This window comes from Puma concolor, chromosome B1 (assembly GCF_028749965.1).
Source record: "Puma concolor isolate L17-30 chromosome B1, mPumCon1.1.hap2, whole genome shotgun sequence".
Lineage (NCBI taxonomy): Eukaryota > Metazoa > Chordata > Mammalia > Carnivora > Felidae > Puma > Puma concolor.
The window spans coordinates 80,896,757-80,909,276 of record NC_141670.1 but is presented as its reverse complement, the minus strand read 5'-3'; the positions used below and the strand labels follow the sequence as shown (position 1 = coordinate 80,909,276).

The following is a 12,520-nucleotide window of genomic DNA, read 5'->3' as shown; positions in this document are numbered from 1 at the left end:
AAGGCCATCTGGGTCACATCCTCAACAAGGATACAAGGCATTTAATAGCGAACATACACACAGACTCCGCTATACAGCGCTTCTCCCAAACCAGGTCAAACCCAAGACAGAAACCATACAGCTACTTTGAAATAAATGTATTTAAAGAAAGGAGTAGTAGTTCGTAAGTAACCTCTCTCCGCCCTTTCCTACTTCATCCTACAAAATATGTTTCAGGAGATTTACCCAACGATACACACAATACAAATGGATACCATAAGCAGTTGAAATCGGAGCAAAGGGGGAAATAGGTGAAAAAGCAAATGCCAAAGAAGTTATTTCATTTCATATTACATTTAATCACATTTAATTACATATTCTATGTATGTAAACGAGAACCATTCACTCCTGTGCAGCTGCTGGAAGGTAGAAGGTGTAAACCTGTGGATTGCAGACCCCCTTGCAGTGCCTGTCATTGCCGGGGGTCCCCACACCTCCAGCCTCACCTGCTCTGAGCTCACTCTCCACTCCTGAGTAATGCTTCTATAAAGCAAACTGGATCGGGTCTTATTCCCACTCGCAGCACGTTGACGGCTTCCTGCTGTATTTGGGGTAAGGTCAGAATTCCTCCCTGTAGCTTACACAGTTCTCATGACCTGGCCCCTCACTGCTCTCAGCCCCGTCTCGGGGTCCCCTGCCACTCCGCCCTCCCCTCCGGCCACACCAAATCTCTGTCAGCAATTCCCATGAGCCGTTCCCTGCACAGCTTGGCCTCTCCACTGGGTGAACTTGCACTTCTTCCTCCAGTTCTGAGTTCATCTCCGGTTTATGTGCTCCTGAAACATGCCCCCACCGCTCCTCCCTCATCATGGCATCTGTCACACTTTACCATTTACTTAACAGCTTGCTTCTGCTGTCTGGTTTAACACTCTCTGACAATAGGAACCAGGTCTAGGTTGCTCTGTATTTTATTCCCGGTATCTAGCGGAGAGTGCTTGATGTACGATTACTGTTTAACTGTATGTTATTATTTGTTGAGTGAATAAATAATAACAATAACCAACATCTATTAAGCATTGACCAGGAGCCACAAAAGACGCCCAATGTTTTCCTTTAATTACCTTTGTGAGAAAAAAAGAACTACTCTTCACAGTAAAGTCACGAGGCAGATTATTACCATCTTCATTGTACAGACGAGGAAACTGAGGCTTCTCATGTCACCATGGGTGCTAAGCTGCAACCTGGGCCTTTCTGATTCTCAGGTTTGAGCTCTAACCACTACCTTATACCACCTTTCTAATGATGTATGATGCTTCCTTACAGCCTAAACAAAAAAGGAACAACGCTCAGTTACAATATTGATAGCATCTAAAAAACAAAACAAAACAAAACAAAAACAAAAAACATGCACCAACAGTTGGGGAGAATCATGGTTTTTCCTAGATTCCGAAACTTAGAATACTTTCTCCCCTGGGTCATTCTCCAGTGTCCTGATTTTGTGGATGGCAGCCTGGGAATCCCTGCCGTGAGTAAAAGAGCAGATTTTATAGAGCCTCTTCCTAGAATGTCCCTCAGTACATGCCAGGGGCACCCATAAAAGCATACGAGAGTCTGTTCTCTACCAGGGAAAATACACAGTTCTCTGATCTGGCTTAAACCAAGAGCTTAGTTAATTCCCCAACATCAAACCTAGCAAATACTCATGTTGTTGTTTCAAGACATTTTCCCCTTGGGAAGAGAGGGGAAGCAGACAGCCGGTGGGAAAGAAAGGCAAGGACCAGGACCGGTGGCCCTCTCTGACCTGGGAGAGTAATGACCTGTGTGCAGGGAACTGGCTTTGCCAGTTGGGTCTTGCTGTGGGATCTCGGAAGAAAAAAAAAAAAAAAACTGGTGTCTGGGCCCAGTTTCCTTCTCTGCAACCAGGAGACCCCGGTGTTGAGAGTCCTTGCTGATCTAACGTTCCCTCCGTGGCCGCTCTCCCCAGGCGGTGCCATCTTCTGTGGTTTTGTTTAGAAGTGAAAACCCTGTTCGCCATCTAAAAGCTTACATTCGTTTGGGTCTCGGTCATCAACACAGAGAAAGAACTAACCAAGCAATTCTTGCTACCCTCTGTGTGCTGCCACAGAGGTGAAAAGCCCTTGGCCACAGAAAATCACACACACACATACACACACACTACCTCCTGAAAGGAACAATCCAAATGACAGCCCTGCCTTAGTTTAAAGCTAGGTTCTCTTTTCTGCTTATTATGGATCTTTGATAAGAAATACAATTGCTGAGAAGTCTGTTTTGCTTGCTGTTTGCTACGAGCATTGTGAGGCCTTTCCTGAATGTAACCCGCTGTGTAGTAGAATGGGTTGTAAAACTTCCTAAATGTAGTCTGATATGTAATGGAATGAGTGATTGTACATGAACTCACCGGCATTTCTCGCTTCTGTAAACCTGCTTGCTCAACACATTCCTCCCCTTCCCCCTTCCCCCTTTTTCCTCCCGCCGCGAGTAAAGCCTTCCCGCCAAAGGACAAAGGATGCCCAATCAGAGAACAACAAATGTCTTTACTTTAAAATCAACTAATCAGGCCCCTCATAATTTGAAACCTCCCCTGTGCTATTTGTCTCTGTCTATAAAAACGCTGTACCAACCCTGATCGTGGCCTCTTGCGGCACCGGCGACGAGTGCGCAGAGGTCCAGGTTCGAACCTGCAATAAACGACCCTTGCCGCTTGGCTTTGACTTACGACTCTGGTGGTCTTTTGTGGGAGGTTTTGGAACTTCAGGCATTACACTCCTTTTCTAATGGGTGTAACTGGCCCCTTTAGGATCCAGTGCCATTTGCACATTTGCTTTCTGAGTCGGCCGGAAGAGTTGTTTCTGAAGCAACTACGCCTTTACCAATTATTGCTGGTCTGTGCTCCCTACCTGGGAAGCATTTCTCCCTAAAACCCGATTATGGCTGTGTTGCTCCAACTTATCTGCAGCACTGTGAATGGAAATCTTAGATTTTGTGAAGAGAGAAGTCTGTAAAGGAAGCAAATTTTCCCTTTAATCACCTCATTGTAACATCTCAGCAAAATCAGTGAAATATGTTAGTCTTTTCCATTTAAAGCCATGTATCTATGCATGTGTTTTTAAAAATACACACTTCTTGTCTAGTAGACATTTGCAGTTATTTTCCAACTTTTAAATTACCCTCATAAAATGGCTCTGCAGTGAGCAAACAGTGGAAAGTCTTTGAACAAAACAGACTCCCTCTTCCCAAGAAGACATGACAAAAACTATTATACACAAAAAAAATCTGAAAACTCCAGGATAAGAGAGGCTGGAATCTTCAGACTATTTACAACCCACTTGTTTGTTTTTAAGGGATTTGTTAAGGAAATGAGTCTCATTCTATCAACTGGGAGTGAACAAAGCCGCCCACTTACAGGACATGCAATTTTCTTCTTCCTGCTAGGCAACCACAACACTTAGAATTATTCAACAGTAGGTTTATACTATATTTCTATGTATGATTTTCAGTATATTATTCTGAATTTCTTTTAACTCAACATTTACTAGTTATTTAACATCATCTTGTTTTCAGTCCAATCCTCCATAAATAAAGGAAATGGTAAAAAGTTCAAAACAATTCGGAAGAAAAAACTGAGCTAGTTGAGAAATACGTTCAAACTTCAAAAGCGAAATGACAAACACATAAAACAAAGGAATTTGGTATGTTTGCCTTGGCAAAAAAAAAAAGGGGGGTTGTTCTATATTTTTTTAGTAAGAAAAAAAATAATCCCTTAAATTTGTGAAGGGAAATTTAGGTTAGACTTCTAACGAACACAATCTTCTTGTGTGAAAGGCAGTATGTATACTGACTCTAGCTCTAGGGGAATTGAAACTCAGTAGATCCTCATCTTAGGGAGGGAGGAGGCAGACCTCTGAAACAAAGCTGCATCTCCAAGAAGCATCGTGGAATGCAGTTAATGATTTCTGAAAGTCAGTTCCTTCCAGCCCTAAGGACTGGCAACTCACCCGCCATTTAGTAAACAGCCCTTACTTAGTGGAGGGTGGCCTAGTGCCTTAAAAGAATAAGCACATCTCTCATGGTCCCTGCTCATCTGTACATACAGACCTCAAAAACCTTTGGTGCTGAATTAATGCCAAGGGTCTCACTTAATGCCACTTAAGTGGCACAGCCCGTCTTCCATTAGTGGCAGGTAAGGAGAGGCCCCATTTCTTTTTTAGCAACCAGATTTACAAGCAAAAAGAAAAATTGCCCATGCTCATCCCAAACTTTTCGAAAGCTTGTCAAAATAAGGGACAGTGGAAGCACACAACATAACAAAATGCAAACACCAAACCTAGTCCTTCGAAAAAACTCCTCAGCATTCCCTACGTGGTTCAATCACGCTGCTCATTAAACAAGTCATTTTAATACTCACTGTCAGACCAATCTTCCAGGTGCCAGGATTTCCTTTTGAAGACGGAACGTACGCTATGGGCCAGCTTTGCAGAAAGGTAAACATATGGAAACCAGAACAGGCTTTTCTGGTGCTTAAGATCTGGCACCTTCTAAATTTAGAGGCCTCCCCCTCTCTTTTTCTGGTTTAAAATATTTTTAAAATTTATTTTATTTTAATTTTTCAGTTTGCACAGAAACAAGGCGCTGTGAAACACACCTCAAGTGTCTTTTAAAAATTAAAACAGGATTGATTTGTAGTGTCAGTGATTCCTGCTAATCAAAATCACTGACAATTTTTCAGGAGGGAAGAGGTACGGTTTAACTCTCTCACTAGAGAGCACTGCTTCCTTTTTCTGTTTTGATCTAAATCTGAATATTTTCCTACAGATAATTCTCTTGCATTTTTTAAGGGAGAGGAACAGGGAATAAAACTCTCAGAAAATAAATGTTTATTTGGACACACAGATTCCTCTGGCTGGGCCTAGAGACACAGCGGCCCTCCAGGTCCCTCTGCTGGCCCGGCTAAGGGGGCGCTTCTTTCCTAAGTGCAGGTTCAAAGTCTCCAGCATCTAAGTTAAAACTTTCACAGTAGAATGTTCTGTTTACTCCGTTCCTGCTGCCAAGGACCAGCACTGGGATGCAGGAAGTGGTGAGTGTGGATACCACTTATGACAAGAAAAACAAGCATCTGTCCAGATGAGGATTCCTCTAAGTTGTGTAGCTGACTCTGAAACCAATGTGTATTTCAATTCATGTGCCATTTTCTGTGTGTTTTTTTTTTTTTTCCCTTTGCCATTGTGTTTAAAAAATTAGAAGTGAGGGGCGCCTGGGTGGCTCAGTCAGTCAAGATCTGACTCTTGATCCCAGTTCAGGTCATAATCTTACGATTTGTGAGACCGAGCCCTGTGTCGGGGTCTGCACAGATTATGCAGAGCCTGCTTGGGATTCTTTCTCTCCCATTCTCCCTGCCCTTCCCCTGCTCTCTGTCTCTCTGTCAAAATAAATAGACATAAAAAAAAAAAAAAACAGAAGTGACATCCAACATATAGGAATCTTTTTGTCTTTAAATTCAAGGATTTATCAAAGAAGCAGAGAAACAGAAAAAGAGGATTTAACAAAGGAATAAGTTTCCCAGAATCTTCTGTGAACAGCAGATTTAATGCTTTTAAACTGGAGAATCATGTTATGGAAACCTGGTATTCTTCTTTGAAAACAAAATTGTTCTCTATTAGTTTTAAAAGGTATCTTCACTTTAATTTTAAACTGTTTTAATGTTTTATTTATTTTTGAAAGACACAGAGAGAGTGAGAGCAGGGGAGGGGCAGAGAGACAGGGAGACACAGAATCCAAAACAGGCTCCAGGCTCTAAGCTGTCAGCACAGAGCCCGATGCGGGGCTCAAACCCAAGAGATCATGACCTGAGCCGAAATGGATGCTTAACCAACTGAGCCACCCAGATGCCCCTGCACTTTATGAGGACCTTTATATAAACCCATGAATTAACACCAGAAAAGGGAGGTGTTCTTTTCTAATGCTGATCGATATTTTTAACTACAAAAAAGAAAAGATGATATTGGATAAAGGAAAAAACTCATGAATCCAGTTGATTCAAACAGGTCCAGGCAAATAATATATAAACTGTGATTACTTGGTCTCAAGCTATCACATTAAACCAGAAAGTAAATAAAGATCAGAGCAAGTAATGACAGAGAGAGACTGAGATAGAGACACACAGAGACAGAGAAACAGAGGAGAAGAGAAAAAATGAGAAAAGACAAAGAAAACAAGTATTCCATATAGCTGATGGGACCCCCAAATTTTTCAAAAGTGTCAATTCATGATTTTTAAAGATACACATCTCAATACTTAATGTGACAATAGAGGGACATTATTCTGGAATGTCTGACATTATTCCTATACAAATCCACCACTCCCCAGTTTGAGAATCTTCCACTATGAGAAGCACATAGGAGAGGCAATACCATTAGCAAGCTGTCTTTCACATCAAATCAATTCCAGCCCATATGCAGATCTCATAACCTTTATTTAGGACATATAGGGTGAATAAATATTTCAGTTACTAGAGCTCTACTGTTATTATAGTGATTTCAACTTTTTCATAATTGAGATGCTTGAGTATTTTTAATTAAGGCTTTTTCTCTTAAAAAAGTGTATATGGCAATTTTAAGCGAAATTGAGTTAAAATTCATTTTATTTCGAGGATTCTGTTGCTGGAGAAATTAAGGGCACTAGGTCCACTTCCAAAGTTATTGATAATCAAAAGCATGTGGAGGTGATTTTAAAAATCCAGACATTCCTGCACCACTTCACACCTACTGAATCAGAATCCCTGGGGAAGAGTCTCCGTAATCTTTTACTTATTTAATATTATGTCTCTGGGTTTGGAGACCACTGTTCTAGGATGTTGTGAAATCAAGAAAGAGGTTAAATGATTTGAACTAAAAAAAACCAAAACATCCAACATCTGGGCAGGTCTCTGCAGCCACAAACACTAGAGGAACTGAGGCCATACATGTACAGTCTATAAGCACCAGGCACAAATGTCTGTTCTCCAAGGATGCAATGAAACAGAATGTTGTCAAGTTTCTTTCTAGATAAGTAAATCACAAATTAGTAATTTAATGTGCTCTACCTTATTCCTATTATGCGTAGTGATGCATTTAAATTATTAGTCTTTACTTTTTAATTTTTTTTTAACTTTGGTTGTTGGAAAAATAGTTTATTGTAGCCAAAGCTGTAACATAAAAGGGCAATGTTGCCATCTAGTGGTCAATTTGGGACATTAACGAAGCAGACTCTTGTGAAATGCCATGTTGGAAGAAATGAACCCTAAGGAGAGAAGGTAAACAAATTTCAATAACCAAGACTTCACAACTGAAAGAACTCCTCTGTCCTACAGATTACTACCACAAGGCTCTCTGAACCCCCGTGTCAGCTTCTAGTCCTAGGATCACAAGTAATGGTCAAATGACAGCAGAGGTGTGTTTCCTTTGGCTTTTTAAAAACAACATTGTAAACTTTCTCATGCTGGTTTATTTGTATAGGCTCAAAGGTGTATTTTAATACTGGGAGTTTCTCAAACCATTAGGGACGCCATCCTTCACAACCACAGCAAGCCCGTTGCTTTCCTCCGACTGCTCAGTCTGTCTGAACCCATGGCCATTCCCCACCTCTGACAGTTTAGGGATTCTCCTCTAGAAGCCTTTCTTGCCTGAGCCCTCCCACATTCCAAGCATGGGGTCATGTGAAGGAACTGGCCTCCAGTCATGTGAATGAGGGAGATTTCACATCCACACATATGTGTACACTCTCCATAGAGGTTAGCACACATATGATCAGAAAGAAGGAAAAGGGCATCATTCAAAGAAAAAAAAAACATCATTTGTCAATTTCAGTTATTTTAATTTTAAATATTTGGTTTGATCTAAGTGACCTCAATTAGACCATGATATTTCTTAAAGTTTAATGTTACTCTAACTTAATTTTATTTCTGAAGCTATAAGAGTGGTTAGGGGCAGCCATTATATATGTTTTTGAAAGGTGAAGGGTATAACACTGTCTTTCAAAGAGCTATAAGATAATTTGTCCTATACACCGAAATAGGGTCTCCTAGAGAAGGATAGACAGGACTATCCTACAGTAGAGTTCCCTCGTGAGCTTCTTAGAGGGACATGTGAGTTACATCTGAGAGTTACCTGCTCCTTGTTTTCATTTGATGGGACACATATCAATCTTTACCTGGCTAAAAGGCATTCTTACTCAAGACTTCCTTCTTCCCAATTGATTTAGGCATCTGTATTGGTTACCCAGTCGTTTGAAAATGAAAAGGTGCCTGACCAGTGAGGACAGAACATTGCTCCCATGTTCCAATCTGTATACACACAGGAAGACCTGCCTAGAGAGAATATGAAAAGATAACCCAGAGAAAATGTAGAGAACACCAGGTTAAAAGCAGTCTTCCAGATTATATTACAAACTTCTGGCCAGTGAGGCCTTAAATATGGTGTTTATTGAATAATTACATGAAAGAGAGAGAGAGATTACTATATGTCAGATACTATTCTTTACGCTTTACATAAATTTAAGTCTTTTAATCATCAGAACAACCTAGGAAGTAGGTGCTTTAATCATCCCCACTTTACAGATGAGGAAATTAAGGCATAGCAGGATTAAATGACCTGTCCAAGGCAACAGAGCCAGCAATTACAGGAATGTAATTTGATTCCAGGTCATCTGTCTTCAGAGTCCATGCTAGAATCTAACTGCTGTACAAAACCACCTTAGTCTATGGACCCTCAGCCTTCTCAAAGAATTAGAATTCAGTAAAACACAAGTAAAATCACACGGAACAATAAATACTCCTGGATTGATTTAAAGGCTTTGGTGGATCTACAGTCCCTCTGGCTCCTCCATAAGAATGCTAGTCCTCATCACAAAGTACTAAACCAGGTAGGTCACAATAAGATTAGGCTGTGTCTGCATTAGGACTCACAGGCAACAGATGAGGTCCATGATCAAAATTCAAGCCGTTCCAGACTTTAGAAGCTGCATTTTAAATTTCCTTTCTTTTACTGATTTATTGCATTGCTTTTTTGCCACTCTCAAAATTATGACACTGCAGCAGAAGGAAAACGCTAGGATTCTCCGGGTTTTTGGTGGCCTGGACATCAAATACATAGATATATGCTTATTCTATAAATGCTTATTGGGCACCCACTATGTGCTAGGGATTTGCTTGATGCTGTTGGGGATGGAAAGATAAATGACAAGCCACTGCAATCAAGATTTTAAAAAGATGTAAAAATAACTGATAACACAATGACGTAAGTGATTCTAAATGAGAGGCACGGAGCCATGGGTCTTGTGAATCCTGTAATTCTCTGGGGGCCAGAACTAGTCTACAACTTGACCACAATGGATTAAAAGCATTTTTGGAACACATAATTCACTGACTCACAAAAAACACACAGTAGATCTTAGCTTAAAATTCACCAAGCAACCACAGTACTGTAGAGAGGTACAAAGGATGCAAACAAGAGAATGCAATTATGTGGAGGAAGCAAGATCAAGAAGAAGCACCCAGGAAGAACAATTAAAACATGCTTATTAACTCCACCATTAAACCATGGCTCTGACATCCTTCCAGTACACAAGGGGTTTGATATCAGATTCAGGTTAAAGTTTCTCCTGACTTCATTTTAATCAACAGTATTTTATAAAACTTGTCTAGAATGCCCCTTAGTTTTTTACCCACTCCTGAACAAACCACACATTCCCCCTCACCAGAACTGTTATTAAAGACTGCCAGCCACCCAGGCCCCTCTCTCTACCTACTCCTTGTCTCAGGCCCTTTCATCACTCTGTAAATGCCATCTGCTTCTGTGGCAGGGAAGGTCCCACAAAGATTACTCACATTAGGTTAAAAGACTCGTGAGACTTCACAGAGCATGCTGTCCTAAAGCATAAAATAAAGGCAAAAGTTATGGTGCACTGAGAGAAAGTGCATGTCAGCATGGGAACCTGAACAGCCTTCCAGGCAAAATTCTCCGGGATTATTCTTATTTGCTGAAGTAGTTGCTTGCTTGGTCTCTGGATTAAACCGCTAAAATTTTACTATGTATCTTGGCTTTCCAAGACCTGCAGGCAGAAATTCACAGTAGGGTCTTTTATGCCCCCAGGTCATATTAACCAAGCCAGGCCAACTGGTTCCATCAGGTGAAATCTACTGAAAAACAATCTGGCCTAGGGTTTCACCAGGGGAGTTTTGGACTATAAACAGAACGTCATAAATCATTAGTAAGCTGGTGCGCTTGCCCATTAACCTTAAATTGGCCAAGAGTCAAAGCTAAACATCCAGCCATCCATGGAAATAGCATAGGGCTGCTTCAGTCCAGCTGTAAAATAACTTTACAACAGAGGGGCTCTGGTTGCAAGCAAACAAACTGATTTTGATTAACTTAAGCAAAGAGGAATTTACTTGGAGGAATCTCACATGAGAGGCAAGAGAACTGTTTTTGAGCACAGATATTTAACAAGGTGGTTCCCAGGCAAGGAGGCAGGAATGACAAGATGTTTCCAGGACCTGATGGATTTCCCACCAATTTTCCTGTCCTTTAGCTCATTTCAGAATTCAACTGTATGGGGAAGGGGAGATTTCAATAGCTAAAGGTGCACCTGCCTCCCTGTCTAGGAAAGGTTTGGACTCCTGATAGCAGTTGAACTACACTAGGTGAAAGGTAATTCCTGAGAAGAAAATTGACTGTTATCAGAAAGGCAAAATGCATTCCGGGTTATCAAAGCCCAACCAATGTTCACCACCTTTGTAAGTGAAAAGTTTCAGGCAATTCAAGTAAAGTACTTTATGTCTAAGACAACAGCATAAATTCACTTGTTTATGAAAACAGTATTTTCCTCTTCCTATGTTACACCCTCCATCCACCAACACTCACACACATCTATTTTCATTTTAGAAAAAAGTATATACTGGCTGGTATGAAAGAAAAAAATAGCTGATGGTTTTAAAATAGTTTTTCCTGCTATAAAATTGATATATGCTGGGGCATCTGGGTGGCTCAGTCGATTGAGCATCAGGCTCTTGATTTCAGCTCAGGTCATGATCTCATGTTTGTGAGATCAAGCCCTGCATTGGGCTCTGCACTGACAGCATGGATCCTGCTTGGGATTCTCTCTCTCTCCCTCTCTCTCTCTCCCTCCCCTGGTCTCTCTCTCTCTTTCTCTCTCTCTCAAGATAAATAAATAAACTTTGAAGAAAAAAACTTATACATGCCCGTTAGAGAATATTTGAAAGTGAAGAAAATGTTAAGGAAAACAGTTAAAATTACTTATAATCTTACCACATAGAGGTAGATTCCTACAAACATTTTGTTACATTTCCTTCCAGGTTTTATGTTGTTATTACAGTTTTTTCTATACATTTGAATGTATAAACATTCATCTATGACTATATCGTTATATAATTTGGACCATGTAGTTTCTTCAGGGTTTTGTTGGTTTTTTTGCCTCCTTTTTTTTTTTAACTTTGTTTCAACAAACATTTTTAAATCATTACATTTTATTCAGATTTATGATTTTCCCCCTCTATATGCACATGTATTTTTTAAACATTTCTATTTCTGGTGGCTTTTCAAGAGCCACGTAGGATAACTGTAGCTAAAAAAACTGTGAAGAGAAAAATCAACTCTATGACCTAAAGTAACCCTGTAAGAGGGTGCCCGTAATGGGAAGTGGTTGGAAATCAGCCCCGGAGCTTGCCAGGAAGAGGCAAAGAGGGCACAAGCCAGAAGAAATCAAATGATTTAGCAAGAGCGGGGGTTACAAAAAATAGCACAGAGTCAAGGAACTGCCCAGCCAGCCACTTCTGAGAAAGAAAACACTATTAATAACAAAACTCGAGGTTCTGGCATCAATTTAACTCATATCTTAGTCCTCTCCCACCTTCAGGACTCAGTCTCCCACCCACTGACAACTGCTGTATTTGCTGGTGTCTCCATACCCTTCCCGACCCACTAAGGACCTAATTACAACCATGGAAGGTCAGCACATGCACATGCACATGCACTGGGAGACACACATGCACAGAGGGGTTTTCTGAGAACTGAACTGGTGAAGACAGTATGAGGCACCACCATGAGAACCAGCGCTACTCTCCTCCTGGCTCCCTAGTCAGGGCTGTGCCTCATCCAGAGACAGGAGCATGTGTGAAAACTGAAGAACTGGGTGTTTCCCTTTCTTCCTTCTTTTCTTTTCGCCATTCCTTTCTTTCTTTTCTTTCTCTTTCTTTCTTCCTTCCTCCCTCCCTCTCTCTCTTTCCTTCCTTCCTCTTTTTCTTTCCCTTTCTTCCTTCCTTCTTCCCTCCCTCTCTCCTTCCTTCCTCTCTTTTTCTTTCCCTTTCTTCCTTCCTTCTTCCCTCCCTCTCTCTTTCCTTCCTTCCTTCCTCTTTCTTTCTTTTCTTTCTTTTCTTTTCTCTTTCTTTCTTCCTTCCTCCCTCCCTCTCTTTCCTTCCTTCCTCTCTCTCTCTTTTTCTTGCTTTCTTTCCTCTTTCTTTCTTTCTCCA

The 12,520-nt window shown here is 40.8% G+C and overlaps 1 long non-coding RNA gene across 2 annotated transcripts in view; it reads right to left on the bottom strand.

Moving 5' to 3' along the window:
- LOC147581721 (uncharacterized) overlaps positions 1-10,183 on the bottom strand; it is a 175,858-nt gene extending 165,675 nt beyond the window's left edge. The window contains exon 1 of one of the 2 annotated variants that reach the window (XR_015250186.1): positions 9,860-10,183. This is a non-coding gene — a long non-coding RNA (uncharacterized LOC147581721). The remainder of the gene's footprint in view (positions 1-9,859) is intronic. The other variant, XR_015250187.1, reaches the window with a different exon arrangement.
- Between the last annotated feature and the right edge of the window lie 2,337 nt (positions 10,184-12,520).